The 23,064-nt window shown below is 41.1% G+C and overlaps 2 non-coding genes across 2 annotated transcripts; both read right to left on the reverse strand.

Moving 5' to 3' along the window:
* Positions 1–1,157: 1,157 nt before the first annotated feature.
* LOC112745180 (small nucleolar RNA R71) lies at positions 1,158–1,260 on the reverse strand. Its single transcript, XR_003173122.1, has one exon. It is a non-coding gene; the product is annotated as a small nucleolar RNA R71 (small nucleolar RNA).
* Positions 1,261–10,689: 9,429 nt separating this feature from the next.
* LOC112745163 (small nucleolar RNA R71) lies at positions 10,690–10,792 on the reverse strand. Its single transcript, XR_003173105.1, has one exon. It is a non-coding gene; the product is annotated as a small nucleolar RNA R71 (small nucleolar RNA).
* Between the last annotated feature and the right edge of the window lie 12,272 nt (positions 10,793–23,064).

A 23,064-nucleotide genomic window follows, 5' to 3' on the forward strand; every position in this document is an offset into this window, starting at 1 on the left:
AATCCCCCATTCCCATTTACAATTCTGCAATTTATTTTCAGTCATTTACTTCCAGTCCTTTAATTCTAGCATTTACTTTTCTGTTATTTACATTCCCGCTATTTTATTTTCTGCAACTCTCAACCCAAATTCTGGATTCGCTCAACTAGAACATTCTTCTAATTAAAGTTGCTTGATCAATCAATCCCTGTGGGATTCGACCTCACTCTATTGTGAGTTTTTACTTGGCGACAAATTCGGTACACTTGCCGAAGGGAGATTTGTTGCGAGACAAATTTTCCGTGCATCAAGTTTATGGCGCCGTTGCCGGGGATTGATTGTGCATCAACAATGATTAAATTGTAAGATCACTAGATTGAGCATTTTTATTTTGTGAATTTCATTTTTTGTTTGAATGATTTACTTTCTGTTTTAGTTAAACTTCTTCCCTTCCCCCTCTATTCTTTTGTTTTTCTTTGTTATTTTCAATTCTGTTTGCTAACCCACTAACTGTTTGATATATTGCATCACCCACAACTAACAGTAAATCTGACACAAATACTTTCTGCACCTATCTTTTCTTGCTTGCACTTGATGGTTGTATGACAGGGAGAAGAAGCGGGGCTTCAACTTCCTTCGATTCTGAACCTGAGAGGACCTTCCTTAGATTAAGGAGGGAGGCAAGAGGAAAGAAAGTGGTTGGTGCTGAGGAAGAAGAGGAATTCTTTGAACCCAACATGGAAAACCATCATGAAGAAGAAGATCACAACCATGGGGGAGGAGGTAGAGCAAATCATGCTGGGGAGGATAGAAGAGTTTTGGGCTCTTACATCAATCCAAACCCAGGCAATTGTGGAAGTAGCATCCAAAAGCCAACAATCCATGCCAACAATTTTGAACTTAAACCACAGCTCATCACCCTTGTTCAGAACAACTGTTCGTTTGGAGGAGGTGTTCAAGAAGACCCCAATCAACATCTAACCACCTTCCTGAGGATATGTGACACAGTGAAGTCTAATGGTGTTCATCCTGACACCTATAGACTGCTCTTGTTTCCATTCTCACTTAGGGATAAAGCAGCCAAGTGGCTGGAATCTTTCCCAAGGTAAAGCTTGACAACTTGGGAAGACGTGGTGAACAAATTCTTAGCAAGATTTTACCTTCCTCAATGAATCAATAGGCTGAGAGCTGAGGTCCAAACTTTCAGGCAACAAGATGGTGAGACTCTATATGAAGCATGAGAGAGGTTCAAGGACTTAACAAGGAGTGTCCACCTGACATGTTCAACGAATGGGTGCAGCTGCACATTTTCTATGAAGGGCTCTCTTATGAGTCAAAGAAGGCCATAGACCATTCATCTGGAGGATCTTTGAACAAGAAAAAGACTATTGAGAAAGCCATAGATGTTATTGAAACAGTAGCAGAGAACGACTACTTCTATGCTTCCGAAAGAGGGAACACAAGAGGAGTAATGGAGCTAAACAATGTAGATGCTCTGTTGGCCCAAAACAAGCTCATTACCCAGTAGCTAGCTGACCTCGCCAAGAAGATGGAGCGGAACCAAGTAGCAGGAATCTCAACTTCATCAACAATCCAAGAAGGAGTGAATGAAGAAGCAGAGGGTAGTCAGGAGCAAGCCAACTACATTGGGAATTCACCAAGGAAAAACTATGATCCATACTCCAAGACCTACAACCCTGGATGGAGAAACCACCCAAACTTTGGGTGGGGAAGTGAGCAAGATCAAGACCAAGACCAGAGACGTTACAACCCCCGCAACAACACTTCTCCACACGCCTATCAAAACCAAAACAGCACATCTGCTCCGAATCACCCATCAATTGATGACAAACTCTCTAAGATCGAAACCTTAATTGAAGGAGTATGCAAAGACATTCGAAACAGTAAAGCATTCAGAGAGGAAGTGCAGTCAAATATGCAGAATCAAAATGCTGCCATCAAGAAACTGGAGACACAAATCAGCTATCTATTTAAGCAGCTTCCGAACCACAACCTTTGCTATGATGCCAATTCAAGCAAAAGGGAGGAGTGTCAAGCTATCACACTTAGGAGTGGGAAGGAACTGAAGGAACTGCCCCAAAAACCACAAGAAGAAAGCTCAAATGAAAAGGGGGAAAAGAAAGATGGAGTTCAACCTCCCACGCCAAGTCCGCAGAAAGAAAAAGGGATGCCACAACTGAACATTTCAAGAGCCCCATATCCCCAGCTATTGAAGAAAAAGGAAGATGACAACCAGTTCTTGAGATTTTTGGAAATCTTCAAGAAACTACAAATCAACATACCCTTTGCTGAAGCCATAGAACAAATGCCACTCTATGCCAAGTTTTTGAAGGAGCTAATGACTAAGAAGAGAAGCTGGAAGAACAATGAGACTGTGATACTAACCGAAGAGTGTAGTGCTATCATTCAGCATAAACTACCCCAGAAATTGAAGGATCCTAGGAGTTTTCAGATCCCTTGTATTATAGGAGAAATCACAGTAGAGAAGGCTCTTTGTGACTTAGGGGCCAGCATCAATTTGATGTCAGTAGCTATGATGAGAAAGATGAAAATTGAGGAGGCTAAACCAACAAAAATGGCCCTACAACTGGCAGACCGATTGTTCAAATTCCCTCACGGGATAGTAGAGGATTTGCTGGTAAAAGTGGGAGATTTCATATTTCCAGCAGATTTTGTGGTGCTGGACATGTAGGAGGACGCCAAGACCTCCATCATCTTGGGAAGGCCATTCTTGGCCACTGCTGGAGCTGTCATTGATGTTCAGAAGGGTGACCTCACCCTCAGATTACACAATGAAGAGATGACATTCAATGTGTTCAAGGCCATGAGTTACCCACCAGAACAACTGGGGGAATGCATGAGGTTAGATGCACTTGAGGATGAAGTGCAGGAGAATTTTGAAGAAGAAGAACCTGAAGAGGATGAGAGATTGGTGGAGGAAGAATCTGAATCAAGTGAAGAGGTGGCCACAGCAGAAATACATATACCAGATGCACCAAAGGAAGGGAACGAAAAGTCAGAAGCATCCAAACTTGAACTCAAAGCACTGCCACCCACTCTCAAATATGCATATCTAGGAGAAAATAAAAACTACCCAGTGATCATAAATTCATCCCTCAGTCAAGATCAAGAGGACGAGCTACTCAAGGTGCTGCGGGAGCATAAGGATGCCATTGGATGGACCCTTGCTGACTTGAAGGGAATCAGTTCAGCCATATGCATGCCTAAAATACTGTTGGAAGATGATGCCAAGCCATCCATTCAATCCCAAAGAAGGCTGAACCCAATCATGAAGGAAGTGGTGTAGAAAGAGGTTATGAAGCTTTGGCAAGGAGGGGTCATATACCCAATTTCGGACGGCCCATGGGTTAGCCCCATGCATGTTGTGCCCAAGAAGGGAGGAATCACTGTAGTTACCAATGAGAAGAATGAGCTCATTCCTACAAGGACTATCACAGGATGGCGGATGTGCATAGACTACTGAAAACTCAATGAGGCTACACGAAAAGACCATTTCCCCTTCCATTCATGGATCAGATGTTGGAAAGACTTGCAGGGCACGCATATTATTATTTTCTCTACGGTTATTCAGGATATAACCAAATAGTGGTTGATCCCAGAGACCAAGAGAAAACCTCATTTACTTGTCCGTATGGAGTGTTTGCCTATAAGCGCATGCCATTTGGGTTACGTAATGCCCCTGCAACTTTCCAACACTGCATGCTTTCTATCTTTTCAGATATGATAGAAAAATTCATTGAAGTTTTTATGGATGATTTCTCGGTATTCGGAGATTCCTTTCCTAGTTGCCTACATCACCTCGCCTTGGTATTGAAAAGATGCCAAGAGACCAATTTGGTCTTGAACTGGGAAAAATGCCACTTCATGGTGACAGGAGGAATAGTCCTTGGTCACAAGGTCTCTCACCGAGGCATTGAGGTTGATAGAGCTAAAGTAGAACTTATTGAAAAACTACCCCCACCCAGTGATGTCAAGGCAATTCGGAGTTTTTTAGGGCATGCTGGTTTTTACAGAAGGTTCATTAAAGATTTTTCAAAGATAGCCAAGCCCTTAAGCAATCTCCTTGTATCTGATACACCATTTATCTTTGATGAAACATGCATGCTAGCATTTGCACATTTGAAAATGAGGTTATCCTCTGCTCCTATCATTTCCCCACCTGATTGGAACCTACCACTTGAATTGATGTGTGATGCATCTGATTTTGCAGTTGGGGCAGTGTTAGGACAAAGGAAAGATAACTTAGTTCGTGTGATATACTATGCTAGCAAAGTCCTTAATGAAACTAAAAAAATTTATACCACTACTGAAAAGGAGTTGCTAGAAATAGTTTTTGCATTTGACAAATTAGATCATACCTCATTGGTGCTAAAGTGATTGTCTTTACAGATCACACAGCACTTAAATATTTGTTTGCCAAGCAAGAATCAAAGCCAAGACTAATAAGGTGGATCTTACTATTGCAGGAATTTAATATTGAAATCAGAGACAAGAAAGGAGTGGAGAACAAGGTGGCAGATCACCTATCCAGAATCCCTCTTGATCAAGGTGGAGGAAATGATACAAATGTGAACGAGCTCTTCCCTGATGAGCAGTTGATGACAGTTCACAAAGCACCATGGTTTGCAGATATTGCAAATCTCAAGGCAACTGGGGCATTACCCCCAGGGATCAATAAACATCAAAAAGGAAGCTCATGAATAATGCAAAATTCTTTGTCTGGGACGAGCCATATCTCTTCAAGAAATGTTCAGATGGAATCCTTAGAAGATGTGTTTCGGAAGAAGAAGGAAGAGAAGTCCTGTGGAATTGCCACGGTTCATGCTATGGCGGGCACTTTGGAGGGGACAGAACTGCAACAAAGGTGTTACAAAGCGGATTCCTTTGGCCCACCCTTTTCAAGGATGCCAAGGAACTAATAAAAAGCTGCAATGAATGTCAAAGATCTGGAAACCTGCCCAAAAGAAACGCCATGCCACAAAATTTCATCTTGGAACTGGAACTGTTTGATGTGTGGGGAATAGATTTCATGGGACCATTCCCAACCCCATATGCAAACAAGTACATCCTGGTAGCAGTGGATTATGTTTCCAAGTGGGTAGAGGCTATTGCAACCCCAACTAATGATAACAAGGTAGTCATGAACTTCCTCAGGAAGAATATCTTTAGCCGGTTTGGAGTCCCAAGAGCCCTCATCAGTGATGGAGGGAGCCACTTTTGTAACAAACCACTAGAAGCTCTCCTCCTACGATATGGGGTAAAACACAAAGTAGCCACACCTCACCATCCTTAAACAAGTGGGCAAACTGAGATATCCAACATAGAGCTGAAGAGGATCCTGGAAAAGACTGTGGGTGTATCTAGAAAGGATTGGTCGAAGAAGCTGGATGATGCTCTTTGGGCATACAGAACAGCATTCAAAAGTCCACTTGGAATGTCTCCATATCAACTGGTCTATGGGAAGGCTTGTCATTTACCACTGGAGCTGGAACACAAAGCTCCCTGGGCCATCAAGATACTAAATTTTGACAGCATTGCTGCTGGTGCAAAAAGGATCTTGCAGCTGCAAGAGATGGAGGAATTCAGGTCACAAGCCTATGAAAACACTAAGATGTATAAAGAAAAGGCAAAGAGAAAACATGACATGCATCTTGCGCCCAGGAGTTTCGAAAAAGGGGCAGCGAGTACTCCTTTATAATTCTAAATTAAGGTTGTTCCCAGGAAAACTCAAGTCAAGGTGGTCCGGAGCTTTCATGGTTACGAAAGTATCACCATATGGCCACATCGAAATCACGGATGAAGGTTCAGAGAGGACTTTTACAGTGAATGGACAAAGACTCAAGCATTATCTGGGCAACCTGGGGAAAACCCCAGAGTAAAGTACCATCTCAAGTAATTAAGGACTCGTCGAGCTAGCGACGATAAAAGAGCGCTCTGTTGGGAGGCAACCCAACCTCAGGTAGTTTCACTTTCATCTTTATTTCAATAAAAAAAAATCATCACAAGTCGTTTCCCCTGTATTGTAAGGAGCTAAGTTTGGTGTTCCACACCAGAACAATCCTAGAGTGATGGTGTAATTCTAAGTTTGGTGTTCCACCAAAAGGACATTGGTTAGAACTACACTCCACTCCAAAAGAACATTGCTAGCTCCACCCAATCAAGAGAAACCACTTAGATGTAGTTAGACTATAGGTGATCATTGCTTTGTGACAATAAGATATGGGGTTCTCTGCATATGTACAATGTTTTCACTGGGCAAGGAACTAAGTTTGGTGTTCACACACCAAATTGAGTTCCAAAAGCACCAGCATACATGCAAACTAACTATGTCTCAAGTGCTTTGGGAACAAGCAACTTCCAGTAACCTTGTAGGAATCTTATGAGGAAATGGTGCACCTCCACCCAAAGAAGCGAGGCAGCAAAAACTAGGATGATGACAAAGAGAGAGGGCAACCAGAAATCATCACCCGAAGGTTGTATTGTTACTTAATTCCATTGTACTCAGAATTGTTGAAAATTGGAAGTCGGAATGCACTTTTGATTTGTAGTTACTCGTAGTTGAACCCTTTTTAAATTCTGTCTTTTAAGTTCTGAATAGGTCTATGTGCACTAGTCTTTATGTCACTGCATCCCTACTTTACTTACTTGTATGCATGTCCCTTTTTAATCAAATGAAGAGACAATGTTTATGTTTCAAAAGACCAGAGTGGAGTTCACACTATAGAGTACATTCATGAGTTTATGGTATGATCATAAGTCAGCTAAGTTGGTTCAATCATAAGGTGGGATGACAACTATCTGGCCTGAATACTTTGCTTTGAACACACCTCATGAGACTAAGTATATGACAAGATCCTAATAAGAGAAAGAGAAAAGAATAATGAAAGTGGAAAAAGACAAAAGAAAAAGAGTAAGCAATAAGGCTAGGCACCAATGGTTTTGTTCTTAAGATATGTGTCTGTGGTGTTCCTGTGTGAGGGATCTACTTGGATGAATAAGCTCTTAGGGGTGCTTTATCACCTGGTAACTTGGGTTAACTAACCCGGGATTATCGGCTGAAAGTCCATTATCAAGAGTAACCCTCACCACAGAGCATTTAGTAACCCAAAAAGGTGCTGGACACAAGGTCTCAAGAAGGAAAATAAATGAACTATATGCCTGTGGTGTGTATGTATGGGGGAGAGACTTGAGGGAGTAAGTCCTTAGGGGTGCTTCAACACCTAGCACCTTGAACCAACTGGTTCGGGAGTGTTGGCTGAAAGCTTATCTTAAAAAGTTGCCCCCTTACAGAGCACTTAGCCTAAGAACACCAATAAGCTCTGAAATGACAATAAAGGGATCAATGAATAAAAGTCTCATGGGATGTAAGCAAAGTGAGTGTTTTAAGACATGATAAAGGTCTGAAAGCCAGGAATGAACCTAAGTTGCTATGCATGAAACCACCATAAAATCAGTGATATGACTTCCACAAGAATGACTCATTGCTCTTGGCATTCCATTCATCATTCTCTTGTTCCAGTACTTGCGTAAGGACAAGCAAGCTTTAAGTTTGGTGTTGTGATGGCAGGGCATCTTGGCCAGTTTCACTGACCTGTTCTTTACTGTTTTTAGGTTAGTTTCATGCATTTCCTTAGGAAATAAGCTAGTTTTGGGTAGATATTCACTTACACCTTGATTCAAGCATACATTGTGCATTTTATATTATTTCATGAGGATTTTGCATAAGTTTAGTGACAAATTGTATGTTGCATTACCCATGACTTGGACTAGAACTTTGATGCACTCTATTGCTTGATTTCAGGACCAAAGGAAGCAAGGAATGGGAGGTAACTTGCAAAGTTAATGAGAAAAGTGATTGCCAATAACACTCTCGAAGCCATCATTGACCACGTTAAGAGTCACGTTAACTAAGTTAACATGAACTCTAACGTGGAGAAGGAAAGTTGAGCCAACGTTAGTGACACTTAACATTGTCACTAACGTTGGCAGATGCTCATAAGTGGCCACGTTAGAGTCCACGTTAACTTAGTTAACGTGGCCTCTAACGTTAGAAAGGGGGAGAAACGCCAAAGTTAGTGACATTCAATATTGTCACTAACGTTGGCCTAAGGAGAAACATACCATGTTAACTCCCACGTTAACTTGGTTAACGTGGGAGCTAACGTAAGAAGCAAGAGTGGTCGACAACGTTAGTGACACCCAACATTGTCACTAACGTTGGAAGCAACCACACAACCCCCCAAAGAGCCACGTTAACTTCCACGTTAGTGACACTCAACATTGTCACTAACGTTGGGGATGGCTAAGCATGGCTACGTTAGAAGCCACGTTAACCTAGTTAACATGGACTCTAACGTGAGGCATAGGGGCACCTTGGAACGTTAGTGACAATGTTGAGTGTCACTAACGTTCTCGAAGGATGGCAAGCCCACGTTAAAGAGCCACGTTAACTAAGTTAACGTGGGCTCTAACGTGGGAACAAAGGGGGCTTTTCTAAGTTATTGGAAATGTTAAGTCTCAATAACGTGTGCGAAGGACTTAGAGGCAACGTTAGTGGCAACGTTTATGCCACTAACGTTGAAGTTAACGTGGCTTTTACTTAGTAACGTTAGTGAGAAAGTTGATTGTCACTAACGTTCTCGAACTCATATTTTCACTAAACGTTAAGACCCCTAATGTCCTGAGCTAAAGTCTCTGCCCACTTCACATTTTCTCTCTGCAAGTAAAGCCAAGCCCAAATGAAGAAGAGAACTGCTTTAAACTCAAGATCCAAAGGCCCAAGACTTGAAGAGCCAACTAGAAGCTGAGAGAAGTAGTATATATAGGAGTAGCTTTGAATTGTTAAAGGAGTTCTGGAGGTTGGAAAAAGAGAACTACTCTCTGTATTTTACTTTCTCTGCATTTTCTAGTTTTATGATGTATTCTCCATCTTTGTTTTCATTTTCAAGAGCTATGAACAACTAAACCCCTTTCATTGGGTTAGGAAGCTCTGTTGTAATTTGATGGATCAATACTAATTTTCATTATTCTTCTTCTATCTTTTCTCTTGATGTTACTTGAAAGCTTTCGATCTTCATCCAATTGAGTAGTTATCTTGGAAAAGAAGCTATTCAAACTTGGATCTCTTTTGAACCTTGAAAGAGGAATGAAGAGATCAAGCTAGAAATGCTTTCTCATGCTGGACCAAATTGGGTTTGGATGGGTATGTGACTATAACCCTCTCAATACTTGATTTGGGAAATGCATGTGGTATAATCAGTGACCATACTTCATCTCTTCTCATGAGCAATTGACCAAGGAATTGGCTATTGATCAAGACTTGAGAGATTGAATTGCAAGAAATTGTAATTCAATCAATTAAGATTGCCAAGGAGATCAATGAGTGCATTGATTGAGGAAGAGATAAAAATGAACTTGATCCGGAGAATTGCAACATCTCCTAAGCCCAATGAACTCCCTATCTCTGATCTTACCCATTCTCTTTAATTTCTGCCATTTACTTTTATGAGCAAATCCCCCATTCCCATTTACAATTCTGCAATTTATTTTCAGTCATTTACTTCCAGTCCTTTAATTCTAGCATTTACTTTTCTGTTATTTACATTCCCGCTATTTTATTTTCTGCAACTCTCAACCCAAATTCTGGATTCGCTCAACTAGAACATTCTTCTAATTAAAGTTGCTTGATCAATCAATCCCTGTGGGATTCGACCTCACTCTATTGTGAGTTTTTACTTGGCGACAAATTCGGTACACTTGCCGAAGGGAGATTTGTTGCGAGACAAATTTTCCGTGCATCAAGTTTATGGCGCCGTTGCCGGGGATTGATTGTGCATCAACAATGATTAAATTGTAAGATCACTAGATTGAGCATTTTTATTTTGTGAATTTCATTTTTTGTTTGAATGATTTACTTTCTGTTTTAGTTAAACTTCTTCCCTTCCCCCTCTATTCTTTTGTTTTTCTTTGTTATTTTCAATTCTGTTTGCTAACCCACTAACTGTTTGATATATTGCATCACCCACAACTAACAGTAAATCTGACACAAATACTTTCTGCACCTATCTTTTCTTGCTTGCACTTGATGGTTGTATGACAGGGAGAAGAAGCGGGGCTTCAACTTCCTTCGATTCTGAACCTGAGAGGACCTTCCTTAGATTAAGGAGGGAGGCAAGAGGAAAGAAAGTGGTTGGTGCTGAGGAAGAAGAGGAATTCTTTGAACCCAACATGGAAAACCATCATGAAGAAGAAGATCACAACCATGGGGGAGGAGGTAGAGCAAATCATGCTGGGGAGGATAGAAGAGTTTTGGGCTCTTACATCAATCCAAACCCAGGCAATTGTGGAAGTAGCATCCAAAAGCCAACAATCCATGCCAACAACTTTGAACTTAAACCACAGCTCATCACCCTTGTTCAGAACAACTGTTCGTTTGGAGGAGGTGTTCAAGAAGACCCCAATCAACATCTAACCACCTTCCTGAGGATATGTGACACAGTGAAGTCTAATGGTGTTCATCCTGACACCTATAGACTGCTCTTGTTTCCATTCTCACTTAGGGATAAAGCAGCCAAGTGGCTGGAATCTTTCCCAAGGTAAAGCTTGACAACTTGGGAAGACGTGGTGAACAAATTCTTAGCAAGATTTTACCCTCCTCAACGAATCAATAGGCTGAGAGCTGACGTCTAAACTTTCAGGCAACAAGATGGTGAGACTCTATATGAAGCATGAGAGAGGTTCAAGGACTTAACAAGGAGTGTCCACCTGACATGTTCAACGAATGGGTGCAGCTGCACATTTTCTATGAAGGGCTCTCTTTTGAGTCAAAGAAGGCCATAGACCATTCATCTGGAGGATCTTTGAACAAGAAAAAGACTATTGAGAAAGCCATAGATGTTATTGAAACAGTAGCAGAGAACGACTACTTCTATGCTTCCGAAAGAGGGAACACAAGAGGAGTAATGGAGCTAAACAATGTAGATGCTCTGTTGGCCCAAAACAAGCTCATTACCCAGTAGCTAGCTGACCTCGCCAAGAAGATGGAGCGGAACCAAGTAGCAGGAATCTCAACTTCATCAACAATCCAAGAAGGAGTGAATGAAGAAGCAGAGGGTAGTCAGGAGCAAGCCAACTACATTGGGAATTCACCAAGGAAAAACTATGATCCATACTCCAAGACCTACAACCCTGGATGGAGAAACCACCCAAACTTTGGGTGGGGAAGTGAGCAAGATCAAGACCAAGACCAGAGACGTTACAACCCCCGCAACAACACTTCTCCACACGCCTATCAAAACCAAAACAGCACATCTGCTCCGAATCACCCATCAATTGATGACAAACTCTCTAAGATCGAAACCTTAATTGAAGGAGTATGCAAAGACATTCGAAACAGTAAAGCATTCAGAGAGGAAGTGCAGTCAAATATGCAGAATCAAAATGCTGCCATCAAGAAACTGGAGACACAAATCAGCTATCTATTTAAGCAGCTTCCGAACCACAACCTTTGCTATGATGCCAATTCAAGCAAAAGGGAGGAGTGTCAAGCTATCACACTTAGGAGTGGGAAGGAACTGAAGGAACTGCCCCAAAAACCACAAGAAGAAAGCTCAAATGAAAAGGGGGAAAAGCAAGATGGAGTTCAATCTCCCACGCCAAGTCCGCAGAAAGAAAAAGGGATGCCACAACTGAACATCTCAAGAGCCCCATATCCCCAGCTATTGAAGAAAAAGGAAGATGACAACCAGTTCTTGAGATTTTTGGAAATCTTCAAGAAACTACAAATCAACATACCCTTTGCTGAAGCCATAGAACAAATGCCACTCTATGCCAAGTTTTTGAAGGAGCTAATGACTAAGAAGAGAAGCTGGAAGAACAATGAGACTGTGATACTAACCGAAGAGTGTAGTGCTATCATTCAGCATAAACTACCCCAGAAATTGAAGGATCCTAGGAGTTTTCAGATCCCTTGTATTATAGGAGAAATCACAGTAGAGAAGGCTCTTTGTGACTTAGGGGCCAGCATCAATTTGATGTCAGTAGCTATGATGAGAAAGATGAAAATTGAGGAGGCTAAACCAACAAAAATGGCCCTACAACTGGCAGACCGATTGTTCAAATTCCCTCACGGGATAGTAGAGGATTTGCTGGTAAAAGTGGGAGATTTCATATTTCCAGCAGATTTTGTGGTGCTGGACATGTAGGAGGACGCCAAGACCTCCATCATCTTGGGAAGGCCATTCTTGGCCACTGCTGGAGCTGTCATTGATGTTCAGAAGGGTGACCTCACCCTCAGATTACACAATGAAAAGATGACATTCAATGTGTTCAAGGCCATGAGTTACCCACCAGAACAATTGGGGGAATGCATGAGGTTAGATGCACTTGAGGATGAAGTGCAGGAGAATTTTGAAGAAGAAGAACCTGAAGAGGACGAGAGATTGGTGGAGGAAGAATCTGAATCAAGTGAAGAGGTGGCCACAGCAGAAATACATATACCAAATGCACTAAAGGAAGGGAACGAAAAGTCAGAAGCATCCAAACTTGAACTCAAAGAACTGCCACCCACTCTCAAATATGCATATCTAGGAGAAAATAAAAACTACCCAGTGATCATAAATTCATCCCTCAGTCAAGATCAAGAGGACGAGCTACTCAAGGTGCTGCGGGAGCATAAGGATGCCATTGGATGGACCCTTGCTGACTTGAAGGGAATCAGTTCAGCCATATGCATGCATAAAATAGTGTTGGAAGATGATGCCAAGCCATCCATTCAATCCCAAAGAAGGCTGAACCCAATCAAGAAGGAAGTGGTGCAGAAAGAGGTTATGAAGCTTTGGCAAGGAGGGGTCATATACCTAATTTCGGACGGCCCTTGGGTTAGCCCCATGCATGTTGTGCCCAATAAAGGAGGAATCACTGTGGTTACCAATGAGAAGAATGAGCTCATACCTACAAGGACTATCACATGATGGCGGATGCGCATAGACTACAGAAAACTCAATGAGGCTACACGAAAAGACCATTTTCCCCTTCCATTCATGGATCAGATGTTGGAAAGACTTGCAGGGCACGCATATTGTTATTTTCTCTACGGTTATTCAGGATATAACCAAATAGTGGTTGATCCTAGAGACCAAGAGAAAACCTCATTTACTTGTCCGTATGGAGTGTTTGCCTATAAGCGCATGCCATTTGGGTTATGTAATGCCCCTGCAACTTTCCAACACTGCATGCTTTCTATCTTTTCAGATATGATAGAAAAATTCATTGAAGTTTTTATGGATGATTTCTCGGTATTCGGAGATTCCTTTCCTAGTTGCCTACATCACCTCGCCTTGGTATTGAAAAGATGCCAAGAGACCAATTTGGTCTTGAACTGGGAAAAATGCCACTTCATGGTGACAGGAGGAATAGTCCTTGGTCACAAGGTCTTTCACCAAGGCATTGAGGTTGATAGAGCTAAAGAAGAACTTATTGAAAAACTACCCCCACCCAGTGATGTCAAGGCAATTCGGAGTTTTTTAGGGCATGCTGGTTTTTACAGAAGGTTCATTAAAGATTTTTCAAAGATAGCCAAGCCCTTAAGCAATCTCCTTGTATCTGATACACCATTTATCTTTGATGAAACATGCATGCTAGCATTTGCACATTTGAAAATGAGGTTATCCTCTGCTCCTATCATTTCCCCACCTGATTGGAACCTACCACTTGAATTGATGTGTGATGCATCTGATTTTGCAGTTGGGGCAGTGTTAGGACAAAGGAAAGATAACTTAGTTCGTGTGATATACTATGCTAGCAAAGTCCTTAATGAAACTAAAAAAATTTATACCACTACTGAAAAGGAGTTGCTAGAAATAGTTTTTGCATTTGACAAATTAGATCATACCTCATTGGTGCTAAAGTGATTGTCTTTACAGATCACAAAGCACTTAAATATTTGTTTGCCAAGCAAGAATCAAAGCCAAGACTAATAAGGTGGATCTTACTATTGCAGGAATTTGATATTGAAATCAGAGACAAGAAAGGAGTGGAGAACAAGGTGGCAGATCACCTATCCAGAATCCCTCATGATCAAGGTGGAGGAAATGATACAAATGTGAACGAGCTCTTCACTGATGAGCAGTTGATGACAGTTCACAAAGCACCATGGTTTGCAGATATTGCAAATCTCAAGGCAACTGGGGCATTACCCCCAGGGATCAATAAACATCAAAAAAGGAAGCTCATGAATAATGCAAAATTCTTTGTCTGGGACGAGCCATATCTCTTCAAGAAATGTTCAGATGGAATCCTTAGAAGATGTGTTTTGGAAGAAGAAGGAAGAGAAGTCCTGTGGAATTGCCACGGTTCATGTTATGGCGGGCACTTTGGAGGGGACAGAACTGCAGCAAAGGTGTTACAAAGCGGATTCCTTTGGCCCACCCTTTTCAAGGATGCCAAGGAACTAGTAAAAAGCTGCAATGAATGTCAAAGATCTGGAAACCTGCCCAAAAGAAACGCCATGCCACAAAATTTCATCTTGGAACTGGAACTGTTTGATGTGTGGGGAATAGATTTCATGGGACCATTCCCAACCTCATATGCAAACAAGTACATCCTGGTAGCAGTGGATTATGTTTCCAAGTGGGTAGAGGCTATCGCAACCCCAACTAATGATAACAAGGTAGTCATGAACTTCCTCAGGAAGAATATCTTTAGCCGGTTTGGAGTCCCAAGAGCCCTCATCAGTGATGGAGGGAGCCACTTTTGTAACAAACCACTAGAAGCTCTCCTCCTATGATATGGGGTAAAACATAAAGTAGCCACACCTTACCATCCTTAAACAAGTGGGCAAACTGAGATATCCAACATAGAGCTGAAGAGGATCCTGGAAAAGACTGTGGGTGTATCTAGAAAGGATTGGTCGAAGAAGCTGGATGATGCTCTTTGGGCATACAGAACAGCATTCAAAAGTCCACTTGGAATGTCTCCATATCAACTGGTCTATGGGAAGGCTTGTCACTTACCACTGGAGCTGGAACACAAAGCTCTCTGGGCCATCAAGATACTAAATTTTGACAGCATTGCTGCTGGTGCAAAAAGAATCTTGCAGCTGCAAGAGATGGAGGAATTCAGGTCACAAGCCTATGAAAACACTAAGATGTATAAAGAAAGGGCAAAGAGAAAACATGACATGCATCTTGCGCCCAGGAGTTTCGAAAAAGGGGCAGCGAGTACTCCTTTATAATTCTAAATTAAGGCTGTTCCCAGGAAAACTCAAGTCAAGGTGGTCCGGAGCTTTCATGGTTACGAAAGTATCACCATATGGCCACATCGAAATCACGGATGAAGGTTCAGAGAGGACTTTTACAGTGAATGGACAAAGACTCAAGCATTATCTGGGCAACCTGGGGAAAACCCCAGAGTAAAGTACCATCTCAAGTAATTAAGGACTCGTCGAGCTAGCGACGATAAAAGAGCGCTCTATTGGGAGGCAACCCAACCTCAGGTAGTTTCACTTTCATCTTTATTTCAATAAAAAAAAAATCATCACAAGTCGTTTCCCCTGTATTGTAAGGAGCTAAGTTTGGTGTTCCACACCAGAACAATCCAAGAGTGATGGTGTAATTCTAAGTTTGGTGTTCCACCAAAGGACATTGGTTAGAACTACACTCCACTCCAAAAGAACATTGCTAGCTCCACCCAATCAAGAGAAACCACTTAGATGTAGTTAGACTATAGGTGATCATTGCTTTGTGACAATAAGATATGGGGTTCTCTGCATATGTACAATGTTTTCACTGGGCAAGGAACTAAGTTTGGTGTTCACACACCAAATTGAGTTCCAAAAGCACCAGCATACATGCAAACTAACTATGTCTCAAGTGCTTTGGGAACAAGCAACTTCCAGTAACCTTGTAGGAATCTTATGAGGAAATGGTGCACCTCCACCCAAAGAAGCGAGGCAGCAAAAACTAGGATGATGACAAAGAGAGAGGGCAACCAGAAATCATCACCCGAAGGTTGTATTGTTACTTAATTCCATTGTACTCAGAATTGTTGAAAATTGGAAGTCCGAATGCACTTTTGATTTGTAGTTACTCGTAGTTGAACCCTTTTTAAATTCTGTCTTTTAAGTTCTGAATAGGTCTATGTGCACTAGTCTTTATGTCACTGCATCCCTACTTTACTTACTTGTATGCATGTCCCTTTTTAATCAAATGAAGAGAGAATGTTTATGTTTCAAAAGACCAGAGTGGAGTTCACACTATGGAGTACATTCATGAGTTTATGGTATGATCATAAGTCAGCTAAGTTGGTTCAATCATAAGGTGGGATGACAACTATCTGGCCTGAATACTTTGCTTTGAACACACCTCATGAGACTAAGTATATGACAAGATCCTAATAAGAGAAAGAGAAAAGAATAATGAAAGTGGAAAAAGACAAAAGAAAAAGAGTAAGCAATAAGGCTAGGCACCAATGGTTTTGATCTTAAGATATGTGTCTGTGGTGTTCCTGTGTGAGGGATCTACTTGGATGAATAAGCTCTTAGGGGTGCTTTATCACCTGGTAACTTGGGTTAACTAACCCGGGATTATCGGCTGAAAGTCCATTATCAAGAGTAACCCTCACCACAGAGCATTTAGTAACCCAAAGAGGTGCTGGACACAAGGTCTCAAGAAGGAAAATAAATGAACTATATGCCTGTGGTGTGTATGTATGGGGGAGAGACTTGAGGGAGTAAGTCCTTAGGGGTGCTTCAACACCTAGCACCTTGAACCAACTGGTTCGAGAGTGTTGGCTGAAAGCTTATCTTAAAAGTTGCCCCCTTACAGAGCACTTAGCCTAAGAACACCAATGAGCTCTGAAATGACAATAAAGGGATCAATGAATAAAAGTCTCATGGGATGTAAGCAAAGTGAGTGTTTTAAGACATGATAAAGGTCTGAAAGCCAGGAATGAACCTAAGTTGCTATGCATGAAACCACCATAAAATCAGTGATATGACTTCCACAAGAATGACTCATTGCTCTTGGCATTCCATTCATCATTCTCTTGTTCCAGTACTTGCGTAAGGACAAGCAAGCTTTAAGTTTGGTGTTGTGATGGCAGGGCATCTTGGCCAGTTTCACTGACCTGTTCTTTACTGTTTTTAGGTTAGTTTTATGCATTTCCTTAGGAAATAAGCTAGTTTTGGGTAGATATTCACTTACACCTTGATTCAAGCATACATTGTTCATTTTACATTATTTCATGAGGATTTTGCATAAGTTTAGTGACAAATTGTATGTTGCATTACCCATGACTTGGACTAGAACTTTGATGCATTCTATTGCTTGATTTCAAGACCAAAGGAAGCAAGGAATGGGAGGTAACTTGCAAAGTTAATGAGAAAAGTGATTGCCAATAACGCTCTCGAAGCTATCATTGACCACGTTAAGAGTCACGTTAACTAAGTTAACGTGAACTCTAACATGGAGAAGGGAAGTTGAGCCAACGTTAGTGACACTTAACATTGTCACTAACGTTGGCAGATGCTCATAAGTGGCCACGTTAGAGTCCACGTTAACTTAGTTAACGTGGCCTCTAACGTTAGAAAGGGGGCGAAACGCCAACGTTAGTGACATTCAACATTGTCACTAACGTTGGCCTAAGGAGAAACATACCATGTTAACTCCCACGTTAACTTGGTTAACGTGGGAGCTAACGTAAGAAGCAAGAGTGGTCGACAACGTTAGTGACACCCAACATTGTCACTAACGTTGGAAGCAACCACACAACCCCCCAAAGAGCCATGTTAACTTCCACGTTAACTTAGTTAACGTGGAAGCTAACGTTGATGAGTGAAAGAATGGCCAACGTTAGTGACATTCAACATTGTCACTAACGTTGGGGATGGCTAAGCATGGCCACGTTAGAAGCCACGTTAACCTAGGTAACGTGGACTCTAACGTGAGGCATAGGGGCACCTTGGAACGTTAGTGACAATGTTGAGTGTCACTAACGTTCTCGAAGGATGACAAGCCCACGTTAAGGAGCCACGTTAACTAAGTTAACGTGGGCTCTAACGTGGGAACAAAGGGGGCTTTTCAAAGTTATTGGAAATGTTAAGTCTCAATAACGTGTGCGAAGGACTTAGAGGCAACGTTAGTGGCAGCGTTTATGCCACTAACGTTGAAGTTAACGTGGCTTTTACTTAGTAACGTTAGTGAGAAAGTTGATTGTCACTAACGTTCTCGAACTCATATTTTCACTAAACGTTAAGACCCCTAATGTCCTGAGTTAAAGTCTCTTCCCACTTCACATTTTCTCTCTGCAAGTAAAGCCAAGCCCAAATGAAGAAGAGAACTGCTTCAAACTCAAGATCCAAAGGCCCAAGACTTGAAGAGCCAACTAGAAGCTGAGAGAAGTAGTATATATAGGAGTAGCTTTGAATTGTTAAAGGAGTTCTGGAGGTTGGAAAAAGAGAACTACTCTCTGTATTTTACTTTCTCTGCATTTTCTAGTTTTATGATGTATTCTCCATCTTTGTTTTCATTTTCAAGAGCTATGAACAACTAAACCCCTTTCATTGGGTTAGGGAGCTCTGTTGTAATTTGATGGATCAATACTAATTTTCATTATTCTTCTTCTATCTTTTCTCTTGATGTTACTTGAAAGCTTTCGATCTTCATCTAATTGAGTAGTTATCTTGGAAAAGAAGCTATTCAAACTTGGATCTCTTTTGAACCTTGAAAGAGGAATGAAGAGATCAAGCTAGAAATGCTTTCTCATGCTGGACCAAATTAGGTTTAGATGGGTATGTGACTATAACCCTCTCAATACTTGATTTGGGAAATGCATGTGGTATAATCAGTGACCATACTTCATCTCTTCTCATGAGCAATTGACCAAGGAATTTGCTATTGATCAAGACTTGAGAGATTGAATTGCAAGAAATTGTAATTCAATAAATTAAGATTGCCAAGGAGATCAATGAGTGCATTGATTGAGGAAGAGATGAAAATGAACTTGATCCGGAGAATTGCAACATCTCCTAAGCCCAATGAACTCCCTATCTCTCATCTTACCCATTCTCTTTAATTTCTGCCATTTACTTTTATGAGCAAATCCCCCATTCCCATTTACAATTCTGCAATTTATTTTCAGTCATTTACTTCCAGTTCTTTAATTCTAGCATTTACTTTTCTGTTATTTACATTCCCGCTATTTTATTTTCTGCAACTCTCAACCCAAATTCTGGATTCGCTCAACTAGAACATTCTTCTAATTAAAGTTGCTTGATCAATCAATCCCTGTGGGATTCGACCTCACTCTATTGTGAGTTTTTACTTGACGACAAATTCGTAACACTTGCCGAAGGGAGATTTGTTGCGAGACAAATTTTCCGTGCATCAAAGATACACAATAGCTACACAATTGAATTGGGAAGAAGAAGAATTTAATTGATTCATTGGAATTAAAAAAGAGCTCCTCCCCCTAATGAAATTAGGGTTTAGTTCATCATTGCACTAGCACAAAACAGAAAAAGAAAATGCAGAAAATGAAGACAGAAAGAAAAACAAAATCAGATCCAAATTCTAAAAACTTCTAAAATTGCAAAAAGAGGAAGGTCTGAAAACAAGGTCCCTTAATGAAATCAAATTTTTCTCTATTTATACACTTTCTAATTCAATCATCAAGTTCTTGGATTGGGCTTTCTGGCCTTGGTTGACACAAATCAGAATGGGTCCTTAGTTGGTGTGGTTGGGAGCATGCTTCAGGAGAACGTAGCGTTCTTAAAGTGAACGCTGCGTTCATTCACCGACGCATGCGCGTCCTATGCGCGTTTGTGTTCCTGGCATTGTTGTACCATCGACGCGTACGCGTAACATAAGCGTGCGCGTTAACACTATCTTCAGCCTCAACCATGCTTGCGCGTACCATACACGCGTGTGTGTCCCTTGGCAGCATTCATTAACTGAACGCTACGTTTGCGCCATGAACGCTCCTCATGCGTGCGCGTCCTTTGCGCGTGCGTGTAGATGGCTGATAAATTCTATATTTAGGGTTTATCTTGTGTTAGATTTAGAGGGTTTTGTCAACGTTTCTCCCATTTATCCAATGAAATAGCATGGTTTTCTAAAGTCTCCTTTAATTGTGCTTAAGAGTGAAAACATGCTTTTTAAGTCCTTAATTGTTTAATCTTAACTTACCTTTGATTCTATTAGATGCCTTGATATGTTTGCTAAGTGATTTCAGATTTAGGAGGCAAAGATTGGATCAAGGGACTGAAGGAAAAGCATGTAAAAATGGAGAACTCAGGAAGAAATGAAGGAATTGCAAAAGCTGTCAAGCCGACCTCTTTGCACTTAAACGACCATAACTTGAGCTGCAGAGGTCCAAATGATGCGGTTCTAGTTGCATTGGAAAGCTAACCTCTGGGGCTTCAAAATGATATAAGATTTGCCATAGTTTCTACATGTATGGTAACGCGTACGTGCACTGTATGTGCACACGTCGTTGCTGCCATATGATCCAGTTAAAGCAATACGTGGCCAGCGAATTCTAAAGCCTTGTGGGCCCAATCCAACTCATTTCTGATGCTAATTAAGCCAAGGATTGAAGCGGAATCATCATACTTTTACATACTTTCACACAGTAGTTTAGTTTAGTTTAATTTTTGGAAGGAAAGTTAGTTTTAGAGAGAGAAGCTCTCACTTCTCTCTAGGATTAGGAGTAGGTTTTAGATCTAGATTAGAATTTCTTAGATCTAATTTAATTTCATGCTTTGATTTACTGATCCTTTATCAATTCTTCTTCTTCTACTTCTCCTCTCTCTAGTTTTGCATTTAATTCTTGTAATCCTTTACTTTTATGTTCATGCAGTTTTGTTTCTTCTATTTTCATTTCAATGCAATTTATGTTTTCATGTTCCTTTATTGTTCATTTGATTTGTTGTTGTTTGATTTCTTGCAATTGAGTAGTATAGATTTACTTTCCTTGCACTTTTTACTATGCTTTCCTTTTATTCCTTCCAAGTGTTTGATAAAATTCTTGGTTGGATTTTAGTAGAGATTTTGTTCCTCTTGACCTAGTTAGAGTAATTAGTGACGCTTGAGTTATCTAATTCCTTTGTTGATTGATAATTAGAAGTTGCAAATTGATTTGGATACCACTAAAGCTAGTCTTTCCCTTGGGAGTTGGCTAGGACTTGTGGAAACAAGTTGATTCATCCACTTGACTTTCCTCCATGGTTAGAGGTTAACTAAGTGGTAGCAATGGATAATTTGTGGTCACAATTGAGGAGGATAACTAGGATAGGACTTCTAGTTCTCATACCTTGCCAGGAGTTTTGTTAGTTGTTAGTTTATTTTCTTTGCAATTTATGTTTCTTGTCTAAAATCTCTAAAACCCCAAATATAACTCATAACCAATAACAAGACACTTTATTGCAATTCCTAGGGAGAATGACCCGAGATTCAATACTTCGGTTTATAAATTTAGGGGTTTGTCACTTGTGACAAACAATCTTTTGTATGAAAGGATTATTGTTGGTTTAGAAAATATAGTTGCAACGAGACTTCATTTGTGAATTTCTAAGCCACACAAAAGTCCTCTCATCAATGGCCAATTGTCACTTCTGCGCTCCAGCATCATGTACGTGTTTGCACCAACCACCACTATCGTCACATCGACGCGTGTGCGTCATGCACCTGTGCGCGTCGGTGACCAAATTCAAATTCAAATTCTGAAGGTATCGCAGGCGTTCATTCAAATTGAACATAGCGTTCCTTGCTGGTGAACGCTGATCCTCCTTCCACGCATGCGCGCCATGCGTGCGTTCGCATGGATCTCCAAAAGTGTCATTGGTGCACGAAATTACAATCACACCTTTGCAACTCTGCACAACTAACCAGCAAGTGCACTGGGTCGTCCAAGTAATACCTTCCGTGAGTAAGGGTCGATCCCACGGAGATTGTCGGCTTAAAGTAAGCTATGGTTATCTTGTAAATCTTAGTCAGGAGATTAATGATAAAAGTTATTTTGTTTATGAAATGTAAATAACATGAAATAAATGGTACTTGTGATTCAGTAATAAGGAACAGGTTGAGGTTCCAGAGATGCTCTGTCGTCTGAATCTCTGCTTTTCTACTGTCTTCTTCTACAAACACGCACGATTTCTGTACGGCTAATTAACTGTCGGATCTCTCGTCTCGGATAAAAATACCAGGTACAGCTACCGCACGGCTAATCATCTCTCGGTTCTCACTTGTGTCGGAATAGGATCTCTCTATCCTTTTGCACACTGTCACTGTGCCCAGCATTCATGGGTTTGAAGCTCGTCACAGTCATCCCGTTCCAGATCCTACTCGGAATACCACAGACAAGGTTTAGACTTTTCGGATCTCAGGAATGCTGCTAATTGGTTCTAGCCTCTACCACAAAGGTTCTAATCTCACGAACTCGGTCTGTGGATTAGAGACCCAAGAGATACGCACTCAAGCTGTCGCCCAATGACTACGTTGAGCTCAGGTAGAATGGGAATAGTTGTCAAGCACGCGTTCATAAATTTGAGAATGATGATGAGTGTCACGGATCATCATATTCTCTATATTGAAGTACGAGTGAGTATCTTAGAACAGAATCATGCGTGATTGAATAGAAAACAATAGTAATTGCATTAATCCATTGAGACACAGCAGAGCTCCTCACCCCCACCTAAGGGGTTTAGAGACTCATGCCGTAGAAACTACGATATCAGATGTAAAATGTCATGAGTTGCAAAATGAATCTCTAAAAGTAGTTTTTATACTAAACTAGTAACTTAGGTTTACAGAAATTGAATAACTAAGTGCAGATAGTGCAGAAATCCACTTTCCGGGGTCCACTTGGTGTGTGCTTGGGCTGAGCATTGAAGCTTTCACGTGCATAGACCATTCTTAGAGTTAAACTCTATCTTAGGTGCCAGTTTGGGCGTTTAACTCCAGTTTTGGTGCTAGTTCTGGTGTTTTACTCCAGAAAAGGGTCTCTAGCTGGCGTTTAACGCCAGTTTGGGCTATTAAATCTCAGTCA

This window comes from Arachis hypogaea, chromosome 14 (assembly GCF_003086295.3).
Source record: "Arachis hypogaea cultivar Tifrunner chromosome 14, arahy.Tifrunner.gnm2.J5K5, whole genome shotgun sequence".
Taxonomy (NCBI): Eukaryota; Viridiplantae; Streptophyta; class Magnoliopsida; order Fabales; family Fabaceae; genus Arachis; species Arachis hypogaea.